The sequence below is a fragment of the Phaseolus vulgaris genome, chromosome 5 (assembly GCF_000499845.2).
Source record: "Phaseolus vulgaris cultivar G19833 chromosome 5, P. vulgaris v2.0, whole genome shotgun sequence".
Classification (NCBI taxonomy): domain Eukaryota; kingdom Viridiplantae; phylum Streptophyta; class Magnoliopsida; order Fabales; family Fabaceae; genus Phaseolus; species Phaseolus vulgaris.
Window position 1 is genome coordinate 8,276,211 of NC_023755.2, and position 13,216 is coordinate 8,289,426.

Below are 13,216 nucleotides of genomic sequence, written 5' to 3' on the forward strand. Positions count from 1 at the left end.
TCTCTTTTTGGCCTCCGAGCTCTCTTCAATGTTGATGTATCTAGTTGTTTGAGCTCATAATGTACAAAGGGTATAGGAAAGACCCTGGTCAGAGTTCTAACTGTTAGAATGTATGGCTTTAAACTAGAGGGGGGGGGGGGTGAATGGTTTAAATAGGGTTTTCGCAAACTTTTTAGTCTAGAATGAAATTCCTTTGAGAAAACTTGATTCAGAATTCAGTTTGCCAAAAACACAAAGCAATTTAATACAACACCAAAAAAACAATCGGTTGTTTCGCAGAAACAATCGGTTGTTTATACTAGTTGACAAATATACAAACTGAAATTAAAGAGTTTAAGGGAGAGAGAGATTGCACACACAATTTATACTGGTTCACTCTTAAACCAAGAGCTACATCCAGTCTTCACAGAAACCACTGGGGAATCCACTAAGTAACCAAACCTAGATTACTTACACACACCACCTAAGAAGTGACCTTGATCCCCTCAAGAAACACACTTCCTTTGGCTCAGTACGTACACCACCAAGAATGTTGATCTTGACAACCTCAAGAGCACACAACACTTATTGGCCTAACACACCAGAGTTTACACAAAGTACAAAAGGATTACACTTGTTACATAATGATATGAAATCAATACAAATGAAATCCTATTCCACTATCTCTTGATCAAATCAAGCTCAAAGCAATATTTTAACTCTTGAAAGCAAAATCAATGAACACTCAAATCTGTTTTTCTATGATTAAATCTCAGTTCTTGTTTGTTAAAAAAGATGAACAAACTCTTTATAGCTTTCAAAGAATGGTCAAAGAATTTAAAACAGGAGCACATTTAGTTACAAAATCATTTAAAGCTCAGTCAACACACAAAACATTTTTCTGTTATGATTTGAAAACAAACAATCGATTGAATGTGCGAATTAATCGGTTGTTTTGGTTTGACAGCTAGTCAATCACCAAAAACAGTTTTCAACCTTTTTCAAAACACCTAAGAGTAAAACAATCTGTTGTTTTGACAAAACAACAAGTTGTTTTTTACTTAGTTTGAAAAACACTTTCAATTCAAAAGGTTTGAAAATGCTTAAGCTTTGGATTCAATCAAGAGTGGATTTACACAGATAATCTACTCCAGATCCTATTCTAAAGCACCTCAGCAACAACAAGCACATCCAGCCTTCCATCAAACTCAAAGGATTTGGATTCTTCAAAGCTTGAACACACTTGATTCAACAATCTCCCCCTATTTGATGAAGACAAATCCCTAGTTGCTTGTGTTGGACTTGATTGAATCTAAAGCAATTCCTGTAAAAACAACATATATACAATCCAATGTTTCCTACAACAACATATTAGTTTTTCACATTTTGAAAACAATGTACCAGACAAACAATCGGTTGTTTACACGAAACAATCGGTTGTTACCCGAAACAATCGATTGTTTCTATCAGCAGAAGCAAAAACAGTTATGATATCAGAGATTTCAGCAGTTTTGAAACACTTTTTCCAGAGAAAGACACACAAGAACCAATCAATTCTCCCCCTATTTGTTTTCACAAATAGACTATAACAATTATAAGATAGATTTAGGAAAGATTTTGAAGGTCAAGAATGCCTAACTCATTTCGCAAAAAGAAGAACCTTTCTATTGATAGCGGTTTTATGAAGATATAAGCTAGTTGCAGTTTTGTCTCAATAAACTTCACTTCACAGTCCCCATTGCTCACTTGATCCCTTATGAAATGATGGCGAATCTCAATATGCTTAGTTCTTGAGTGTTGAATCTGATTTTTGGTAAGATTTATAGCACTTGTGTTGTCACACATCAAAGGGACCTTGCTGATTTGCAATCCAAAGTTTGCAAGTTGTTGTTTCAGCCAGAGGATTTGTGCACAACAGCTTCCAACAACAATGTACTCAGCCTCTGCAGTAAAGAGAGCCACACAAGCTTGCTTCTTGCTATGCCATGAGATGAGGCTTGAACCAAGAAGATTGCAAGTGCCACTTGTGCTTTTCCTGTCCAGCTTGCATCCTGCAAAATCAGAATCTGAATAGCCAATTAAATGTATGGGAGAGTGAGAAGGATACCATAACCCCATATTTGTTGTTCCTTTGAGATATTTTAGAATTCTCTTTGCAGCTTTGAAGTGGGATTCCTTTGGATTTGCTTGATATCTTGCACAAAGACATACCGTAAACATTATGTACGGTCTACTTGCTGTTAGATAGAGCAAAGAGCCAATCAAACCTCTATATTTTGTTTGATCTACCCCTTTTCCAGCAACATCTACATCCATATAGCAGCTTGAGGGCATAGGTGTGCTTGTTTCCTTGCAACTCTCCATTTCAAATTTCTTGAGAATTTCTTTACAATATTTTGATTTACATAGAAAAATTCCATCCTTTGTTTGCTTGACCTGCAATCCAAGAAAGAAAGAAAGTTCTCCCATCATAGACATTTCAAACTCACCTTTCATAGCAACCACAAATTCTTCACACAAACTATCTTGTGTAGCACCAAAGATGATGTCATCAACATAGATTGGCACAAGGATAATTTCAGAATTTGACTTTTTGATGAAGAGAGTCTTGTCAATCATTCCCCTTTCATAGCCATGTGACAAAAGGAAGTTGCTAAGCCTTTCATACCACTGCCTTGGAGCTTGCTTCAACCCATACAAAGCCTTTTTCAGCTTTAAGACATGATTAGGATATTGATGATCTTCAAAGCCCGGTGGTTGATCCACATACACTTCCTCATTGATGTAGCCATTGAGAAAAGCACTCTTGACATCCATTTGAAAGAGTTTAAATCCACTCATACATGCAAAAGCCAGCAACAACCTCACAACTTCCAATCTTGCAACAGGAGCAAAGGTTTCCCCATAGTCAATTCCCTCATCTTGATTGTAACCTTTGGCAACTAGCCTTGCTTTGTTTCTTGTGATCATACCATCCCCATCCAGTTTGTTTCTGAATACCCACTTCGAACCAATGATGTTCATCTCAGCTATTTTAGGGACAAGAAACCATACCTCATTCCTTGCAAACTAATTCAGCTCTTCATGCATAGCTTCAACCCATTTTTCATCCTTGAGAGCTTCATCAATTGACTTTGGTTCAATTTGAGAGACAAAAGCAGTGTGCCTGCAGAAGTTTGAGATAGAGCTACGTGTAGAAACACCCTCCTTTATCTGCCCAATGATGTTCTCCACTGACAGATCTCTATGAATCCTCTATTCTTTGGGCAGCTCACTCTACTGCAGAATTTCAATCGATTGTTTCGAAAAATCAACCGGTTGTTTTTCTGCACAGATGTCCAGCTTCTCCAAACTGATGTTCTGCTCATCCTCTTCAGCACTGTTCTTTGAGATTTGAATGCTTTTGTGATCCACTTCATCAAAGACCACATGAACAAACTCTTCTACAATCATTAGCCTCTAGTTGTAGATTCTGTATGCATGACTATTTAGGGAATAATCAATGAAGATACCATGATCAACTTTTTCATCAAATTTCCCTAGGTTTTCCTTTCCATTGTTTAGGACAAAATAGCTGCAGCCGAAAATTCTGAGGTGATTGATGTATGGTTTCCTTCCATTGAAGGGTTCATAGGGAGTCTTCTTCAAGATTGGTCTTATTAGCACTCTATTCATCACATAGCAAGAGGTGCTAACAACATCAACCCAAAAATACTTAGGAAGAGAAGATTCACTTAGCATTGCTCTAGCTAATTCTTCAAGGGATCTGTTCTTCCTTTCCACTACACCATTCTATTGTGGAGTTTTTGGAACTGAAAAATTGTGCAAAATTCCCATCTTTTCACAGAATTTGCTAAACTTTTCATTTTGGAAATCCCTTCCATGATCACTTCTTATTGAGCCTATGTTGCTGTTCTTTGTGTTTTGCAATCTTCTAACAAGCTTCTTGAATGCAGAGAAGGCATCACTTTTTGATTCCAAGAAGAGAGTCCAAGTGAACCTAAAAAAATCATCCACAATAACAAAAGCATAATAGTTGCCACCAAGGCTCATGGTTCTTGAAGGTCCAAAAAGATCCATGTGAAGTAGCTAAAGAGGTTTTAAAGAAGAATTTTTCACTAGTTTCCCCTTTTGGCAAGCTTCACAAATATGGTCTTTCTCAAACTTGAGCTTGGGCAGCCCAATCACAAGATCTTTAGATATTAATTTGTTCAAATGATTCATGTGAATGTGAGCAATTCTTCTATGCCATAGCCAAGACTCATCATGCTTAGAAAGAAGACAACCAATTGAACAAGGAGAATAGATATCCAAAAGATAAACATTATTGATTCTCTTACCAATCAACATTACCTTTTTTGTGTTGGGAAGACAGATTTCGTAGGAGTTTGTTTTAAAGATAACTTGATATCCTTTGTCACACAATTGACTAATGCTCAGCAGATTGTGCTTTAAACCTTCTACATAGAGAACATCATGGATGATCAAGATATCTTTGTCTCCTATGGATCCTCTTCCAAGGATCCTTCCCTTGTTGTTGTCCCCATAGGTAACGTGCCCTTCTTGCTTAAAGGAGATGCTTAGAAACTTTGATTTGTCCCCAGTCATGTGCTTTGAGCACCCACTGTCAAGTACCATTGCTGCATGCTGTCCTTCAAGGTTTCCTACAATGTAGATTTTCAAGTACAAAGGTTTGGTCCCCTTATGAATGTGGGTCCATTTGGTTTATATTCATCATTTGAACCTTTACAACATTTGGGAATCCACTTCATAAAGCCTTTAGGAACTGCATATTTTCTGATTTTACAGAATCTGACAGAATGACCTCTTTTCATGCAATAGAAGCATGTAACAACCGGTTGTTTCGACAGATCAATCGGTTGTTTTTCTGGCAGTTTCGAAAATGACTTTGAAAATTTATCTTGCTTGTTCTGTGGATTAAAACCTAATCATGCTTTTCCAAAAACACAGTTTTGAGATGCTAAGACATTCTCAAAGTTGGATTGACCTTTTGAAAGCTTATCCACAGTTTTAACAAGATAATGAACTTTCTTTTCAAGATTTTCACAAATAAGAGTATCACACTTGCAAGAAGAGTTTTTGTAAACGATTTCAAGGTTTTCAAAATCTGTTTTTGAATTTTCCAATTCTTCTTCCAGTGTTTTGACTCTATTTTCAAGCCAACTATTCATTCCCTTTAACCGGTTGTTCAACAGGGCCAATCTGTTAACTTCTTCATGTGTTTCTTGAAAAGCTTGAAGCAATTGACTGTAATTTTTAGAATTTGAGGAATTAGAGGAACTTACACTGCTTGAATCATCTTCCTTTTTGGCCATGAAGCAGAGGTTGAGAATTTTTCGGTTTTGCCTCCTTTTCCTTCGTGCTTGACTTCTTGTCTTTACTTCCTTTGATTCATTGATTTTCGCATGAGTAGCTTTGAGTGTGTCCAACATTTCTTTGGCAGATTTACATTCTGATATCCTGAAAAATTCATTAGAATCCAGAGCAGAAGCTATTATGTTTTCAGCAGTACAATCAAGCTTGGCCATCTTACATTCTTCATTGGTCCATTGGGACCAAGGTTTTTTAATAAAAAGATCCATTCTTTTAATGCTTTGGAATGAAAGGGCCATTTTCGATTGAATCCCAAATTCCTTGATCAATGGATTCAACAAAGATTTTCATTCTAGCCTCCCAATACTTATAATTCAAACCACAAAATAAAGGTGGTTTGTTGATTGAAGCACCTTCCTCGCCTATATTACTTACACACACCACCAAAGAAGGGACCTTGATCCCCTCAAGAAACACACTTCCTTTGGCTCAGCACATACACCACCACGAATGTTCATCTTGACAACCTCAACAACACACAACACTTCTTGGCCTAACACACCAGAGTTTACACAAAGTACAAAAGGATTACACTTGTTACAGAATGATCTGAAATCAATACAAATGAAATCTTATTCCACTCTCTCTTGATCAAAGCAAACTCAAAGCAATCTTTTAACTCTTGAAAGCAAAATCAGTGAAAAACTCAAAATCTGTTTTTCTATGATTAAATCTTAGTTCTTGTTTGTTACAAAAGATGAACAAACTCTTTATAGATTTCAAAGAATGGTCAAAGCATTTAAAACAGGAGCGCATTCAGTTACAAAATCATTTAAAGCCCAGTCAACACACAAAACAATTTTCTGTTATGATTTGAAAACAAACAATCGATTGAATGTGCGAATCAATAAGTTGTTTTGGTTTGACAGCTAGTCAATCACCAAAAACAGTTTTCAACCCTTTTCAAAACACCTAAGAGTAAAACAATCGGTTGTTTTGACAAAACAACAGGTTATTTTTCACTTAGTTTGAAAATGCTTAAGCTTTGGATTCAATCAAGAGTGGATTTACATAGATAATCTACCCCGGATCCTATTCTAAAGCACCTCAGCAACAACAAGCACATCCAGTCTTCCATCAAACTCAAAGGATTTGGATTCTTTAAAGCTTGAACACACTTGCTTCAACACTAACTTCATTAAATGCATGACGACTACAAAATGTAAACAGGGGATACTCATGGATGCCTTGGTAAATTGAGTCATGTATTATTGTAGAGGCTCAACATCACATTAAATATTAATTTGAAGAGAAATGAAGTTTGTAACAATGGGTTTGTAGTCCGCAAATTGAGTTGTGAATCTAAAATAAAAGGTTTTGAAGCGAATGATACCAATCAAGAGTTGTTCCTTTCAAGGTGGCGGGGAACAAATGACAATGTTGTTAGAATAGATGGCTTTAAACTAGAGGGGGGTGAATTGTTTAAAGAGAATTTTCGTAAACTTTTAAAACAAGAATGAATTTATCTCAGGAAACTATTGATAAGAAATTTAGTTTACCAAAAACAGCAAACAAAATAAGCACAACCAGAAAAACAATCGGTTGTTTATACCAGCAAACAACAATTAAAACTGAATTTAAAGAGTTAGAGATAGAGAGATTGTACACAGATGTTTATACTGGTTCACTCCAAACCCAGAGCTACATCCAGTCTTCTCAGAAACCCTGAGGAAATCCACTAAGCAACCACACCTTGATCACTTACACAACAACCAAGAGAATGACCTTGAACACCTCAAGAAACACACTCTCCTTGGTCAACACACTTACACCAAGATTGCTGATCTTGATCCCCTCAAGAACACACAACAAATCTTAGCAAACACAGAAACAAAGTTTGTTTACAGAGTACAAAGATTACACTTGTTACAGAAGATAATCTGAAATCAATACAAGCATAATCCTATTCCATAGACTTTGATCAATCACAAACTCTTAGCAATCTCAGCTCTTTGAAAAACTCAAAAACTCTTAGCAAAAACTTGTCAAAGATTAATTCTCAAATCTGTTTTTCTGAATTTATTCAAAGATGTAGTTTGTTATCAAATCTTAACAAACTCTTAAATTGCATTAAAAGATTGGTCAAAGCATTTAATGACTGGAGCGTAAGCAGTTAAATCATTTAAAGCTCAGTCAAAGATAAAACAGTTTTTCTGTTATGGTCCCAAAACAAACAATCGGTTGTTTCCTCGAATCAATCGGTTGTTTTGGTTCTTAACAGTTCAACCATTTGAAAAACAATTTTCAATCTTTTTCTCAAAACACCTAAGTACAAACAATCGGTTGTTTCGACAAAACAATCGGTTGTTTTAACTTAGTTTGAAAACATTTAACTTTCACAAAGATTGAGATGCTTATGCTTTAGATTTAATCAAAGGGTGGATTACAAAACTCAAACTACCCCAAAACTATACTAAACCAGCACAACAACACCAAGCACAACAAAGGGTTCAACATCCTTCAAAGGATTTGGATTCTTCAAAGCTTGAATACAACTTGGTTCAACAAATGTATTCAAAGATCTCTAGAAAATAGATTGGCCTGAGCGATGTAGGCCTTGATGTGGACAGTCAGGTTCGAAGACCCATCACACTTCTCAAAGTTTAACAACTTCCAAGTTTCTAGTAATTGAACCTATATGATCTCAAGGGTGAAAAGGTGAAAGCAGGCCAGTGCTTGCATGTCCTTATCCTCAAAGGGAGATGACAATGCTTTAAAGGGTAGTTGTTGTGGGCACGACTGAGCTTCTATGGTTTGTGACCGACCTCCCAACTGTAGTGCATCAATCGTCCTTGCTGGTCCTTGTTAATGGCTAATTTAACATTTGTGGAATGTTCGCAACCAATTTTCCTAGTATACTTTGCAATGCTCTATCAATTTACTTGACTGGTTTGAGAGGAATTGCAGGGAAAGATTCAGATTCCCTCACTTTGTGTTGTCATCCTTAAGCATTATTTTTAGGCTTCAATATTCAATCCTTGGGCTTCTTGAGATTCTAGATTTAGGGATTTACTCCAGATTCTATCAATCACTGTCGAATCTTGGTCATGAGGTACGATTGGCTTGACTTAGGCTCCCATCGAAATCCTCTTGATCTAACTTTGGTTCATTTAGGGTTTTATTCATGGTTAATGAATTTGGGTTTTATTCATGGTTAATGAATCTATTCACTCAACCCTTTTGGGTTCGCTTAGCCCTTTTTCTCTAGAATTTTTTTAATTATGATGGCTTCTATTCGCTCATTGTATGTGGATGCGCTTAGCGTATTGGAGAATTTCACCCTATTGAGCCATTCTTCATGCATTGGATGAATTAACTCTGATGCTCCATCCTTGTTTGCTTGCTTTTCTGCATAATTCTCTACAATTTCGTTCTTCTCTTCATATTCTTCGCGTGCAACTGTGGTTGGAGTGCTTCTTTCTTCTTGTTGATATTTGTACAAATTCTTCCTAATTTACATGCCTTTTCACTTATGAATTCTATTACATTCACTTATCAGATATGCAGGTGATTATTAGCTTCTATTGCAAGGAGGTATTACATTCTCAATATTTTCTTGGTACTGAGTAGTAAAAAGTTAAATGAGGAATATTTGAATAATAATTCATAGAAAAACATTAATAAACTCAAATAAATTGAAATAAAAGTAGTATAAAATTTGATTCAAATTTTTATTATTATTTTTTAACTATTAATTTAGTAAAAAAATAAACTTTAACAACATAAAAAAAATAATAATTTGAAGTTAATTCCTTCTTTACATAAATTTTAATGTAGAAATGAAGTACAATAATACTTAGTTGTAACTCGTACATCAATACATATATAAAATTTTCCATGACTCATAAATTCCTAGTTATGATTATTTGGATAAATTTTTATGTCAAAATGAACTGTAATAATACCAAGTTGTAAATCTTACAACCCAAACATATTTAATATATATATATATATATATATATATATATATATTAAACCTTTTCTATTTGGATGATATGACGTATGAGAAATTATGCTAGATTTCAGGATAAGATTGATGTTTCTAGGCTATTTCGGTAATTAAATATTTAACTTATTTAGTGGAAAATTCGTCTAAAGCTTCAATGAACAATGATTTGTTGGATTTCAATGTGATTAATTTTTTTGGTATTAATACTCATATTGGTAAAGTTATTTGTCCTCTTCCTGTTAGATGGAAGTTCCCTTCACCAGGCTAGGTTAAAATTAACACTGATGGGGTTGCTAGGGAATATCCTGGTCTTGCTACTTGTGGAGGTATTTTCCGTGGGAGTATGAGGGAGTTTATTGGTGCTTTATCTGTGTTTCTTAAAGTTCAGACTACTATGGTTGCTGAATTTTATGGAGTTATACATGTTATGAAGGAAGCTCAAAAGATGGGGTTTACTAAGTTCAAAAATGAATCTATTGTCTTCATAACTGCTTTTCAACTATTTTTTGAAAAGAAGTTAGAAATTGTTTTCTATATAAAGAAAAGTCTATCTCACATGAGAGAGAGTTGAGCAATTACGTTTTTGATAGAGATCAAACATTTTCCATGTGAGAAGTAGGATTGAAAGATTTTTGAAAGGTTTTCCAAAGAGATTTTAGAGTGTGCTTGTTCTAGGAAACCTTTGATCTTGGTGAAGGTGCTGGTGCGGTTCTGCAGCAAATTGAACTACTGGTTTTGAGTTCTTGCATCTTCTTTTCAGGTGTAATCTTTCCTTTATTCTGTTTTGTAAAGGTGTAAGTGTTAGTCACTCCTTGATAGGGTTTCTTGGAGTGTAAGGTGTGCTGAAATAGGGTTTTTCAGCATTGTTGGTGTTGTTCTTGTAATGCAAAGCAATCAACACTCCTATTTCAACAAGTTGTCAGCTGGATCAAGATGCTGCAGGAAAATCAGTGGATCAAACGAAGTATAGGGGATTAATTGGTTCCTTATTATATCTAACTGCTAGCAGGCCTGATATTATGTTTGCTGTATGCTTATGTGCTAGATATCAATCTGATCCAAAGGAATCACACTACAATGCAACAAAGAGAATTCTGAAATATTTGCAAGGATCTAAGGATGTTGGATTGTGGTATCCTAACAAGGTATCTTTAAATTTGATTGGTTTTTCAGATTCTGATTTTGCAGGCTGCAAAGTTGATAGGAAGAGCACAAGTGGGACTTGTCACATGCTTGGATCAAGTCTAATCTCTTGGCATTGCAAGAAGCAAGCTTGTGTTGCTCTCTCCACAGCAGAAGCAGAATACATAGCTGCTGGAAGTTGTTGTGCTCAAACCTTATGGCTAAGGCAGCAGCTAAGTGATTTTGGAATTCTGTTAAATAACATACCTATAAATTGTGATAATACTAGTGCCATAAATCTATCTAAGAATCCTGTCATGCACTCAAGGACTAAACACATTGAAATTAGACATCACTTTCTAAGAGAACATATAGCTAATGGAACATGTGATATACAATTCATTGGTACTGAATTTCAACTGACTGATCTATTCACTAAACCACTTGCTAATGACATGTTTCACTTTCTTCTAAATGAATTGGGTATTATTAGCTTAAATTGTCCTCTGCAGTGAAAATTTCAATCTGTTGTTTTATGTTTTAACATGTTGCGTTCCCTGTTTCAGAAATCACAGCTGTGACTAGGAAAGAGAAAGATTTATTTTTTCTCTCTCTCACTTTATTGTTGACTGCTTTTACGGTTATTGACCAGCAGATCCATGCAAATTAATGTGTGGGTATCCTAACTAATTGGATTTTGTGTAGATGCAACAGATTTGATGTACCAAAATCAGGTTCCAAGATATTCTTACGTGAATCCACACCTGAACCTGCTGCACCATTGGAATAAAATCTGTAGCATATCTGTGGGATTTGATTTCTCTTCAAAATTCTTTATTTCCAAAATCTGATCACATTGCCCTGAATTAAAATTTGTGTTTTTCAATTTTGGTTTAATAATCCTATATAAACCTAGCACAATTTAGCTCGTCTTTCACACCTTCTCACTTGTACTATAAGCTGTCCAGGTGCACATTGCTTCACCACAGGTTTTGCTTCTGTTTTGAGTAATAATCTGTAATGTTTTTTTTCTAGAATTGTATGTTAATATACTGGTGCAGGGAAAAACAGATTAAGCATGGCATCCTCTTCACATAGAAAGAAGAAATCCAAGGAGCAATCTCAAAGCAACCAAGGCATCCTGGAAAATTGGTTTGCTGGAGATTCAGAGGCAATGACAAGGTTCATACATGAGACTGACAGAAAGCAAATCAATGTACCCAAGCTGCTTGAGTTCTCATGGCTGAGAGAGGAGAATCTGATAGAAGCCAAAGACTTACTCAAGCATCAAAAGCTGAAAGGATTTCTGGAGATGAATGGAAATGTTTATCCAGATCTTGTGAAGGTGTTTTACTGCAACCTTGAACAAGATGGTAAAAATCTGGTTTCTCATGTGAAAGGAGTGAAGCTGAAGATCACTAGGGAAATCTGGAGCAGTGTGGGTGGAATCAAATATTCAGGACTGAAAGTGAGCAAAGGGAACACTGCTGGAATTCAAGGATTCAACAAATTGCAATTTTATAGAAGCTGTGTGTGGAATCCCACTGCACCAGTAGCTAGGTATCACGCAGGTAGCCTAACTCTAATTCCTAGACTCTTAGCTCATATAATTGTTTGGCAGCTTACCCGTAGAGGAAGTAATCATGTTGTACTTCATGAGGAAGATTTGATACTGTTGTACTGCATCATGAACCAGCTTAAGGTAAATTGGGTAAGTACTATGGTTGAACATATGCTGAAATCTGCAAGGCTACCTGATTATCGTCTTCCCTATGCAATATTTGTGTCAAAACTAATTGATCATTTTAAAGTGGACACTACCAATGAAAGGAATGACTCTATTAAAGCTGCAAGTGAAATAGATAACTCCACACTCATGAAAATGGGATTCTATAAGGATGAAGATGGCTGGGTTTTTAGAAGAAATGCTGGACAGAGGGCTGAGCAAGAAGCTGCTCCTCAAGGAAATGAAGAAGAAGCAAATGTTGATGGTGTGCAACACATGGATGAATCACCAGTACATTCTGCTGAACATGAAGATGTTGCTGCTACGAGTCAGAATGCAATAGTTGCATATGAGGCACCTGAGTACAGAGGTGAACCTCTGTCTATGTTTGAAAGACAGGTGCTAAGCAGGCTGGACATACTCACAGATGAGCAGAAGGCACACTATGAGATGACTTACGCCAGGTTTCAACACTTGGATGACCAACTTGAAGGAGTTCAAGTGCAGCTAGCTGAGCTCTACTACAACAACAAGTGATCCTATTTCTAAGTCTTTATCTTTTATATGTTGTTGAACAATTTGGGATTAAGCTGTATTGTTTTTTTATTTTGCACTGGTTTTTAGCTGTTTTGTGGTTTGTAATGAACCTCTATGTTGGTTTTATTTGAACTGTTATGTATGGCTATTATTGTTCTTTGGTATCCTATGCTCCCATTCTGTTTGATGAATCCAAAGGGGGAGAAGAATAGCCTGGTACAGGTTCTGCAGATGATATTCACAGAGGTTGCTGATATGATTCAGATGTTAAATCTGCAGGTACATCAATTCTAAATCTGTTTGTTCTGCCTTGACACCTGTGTTTTTTTTTTTTGTATATAGTTCTGTACAGGTTTGGTCATGATCTTTCTTCAAAGCTGTGCAAAGCAAAGGGAATTTGTCTCCATCAAACAGGGGGAGATTGTTGAAGCTGGAGGAAGCTTCTTCCCTACCAAGGCTTGGTGTGTGTTTGATGAAGAAAATGGCTTGAGTGCTTTGAAGATTGTAAT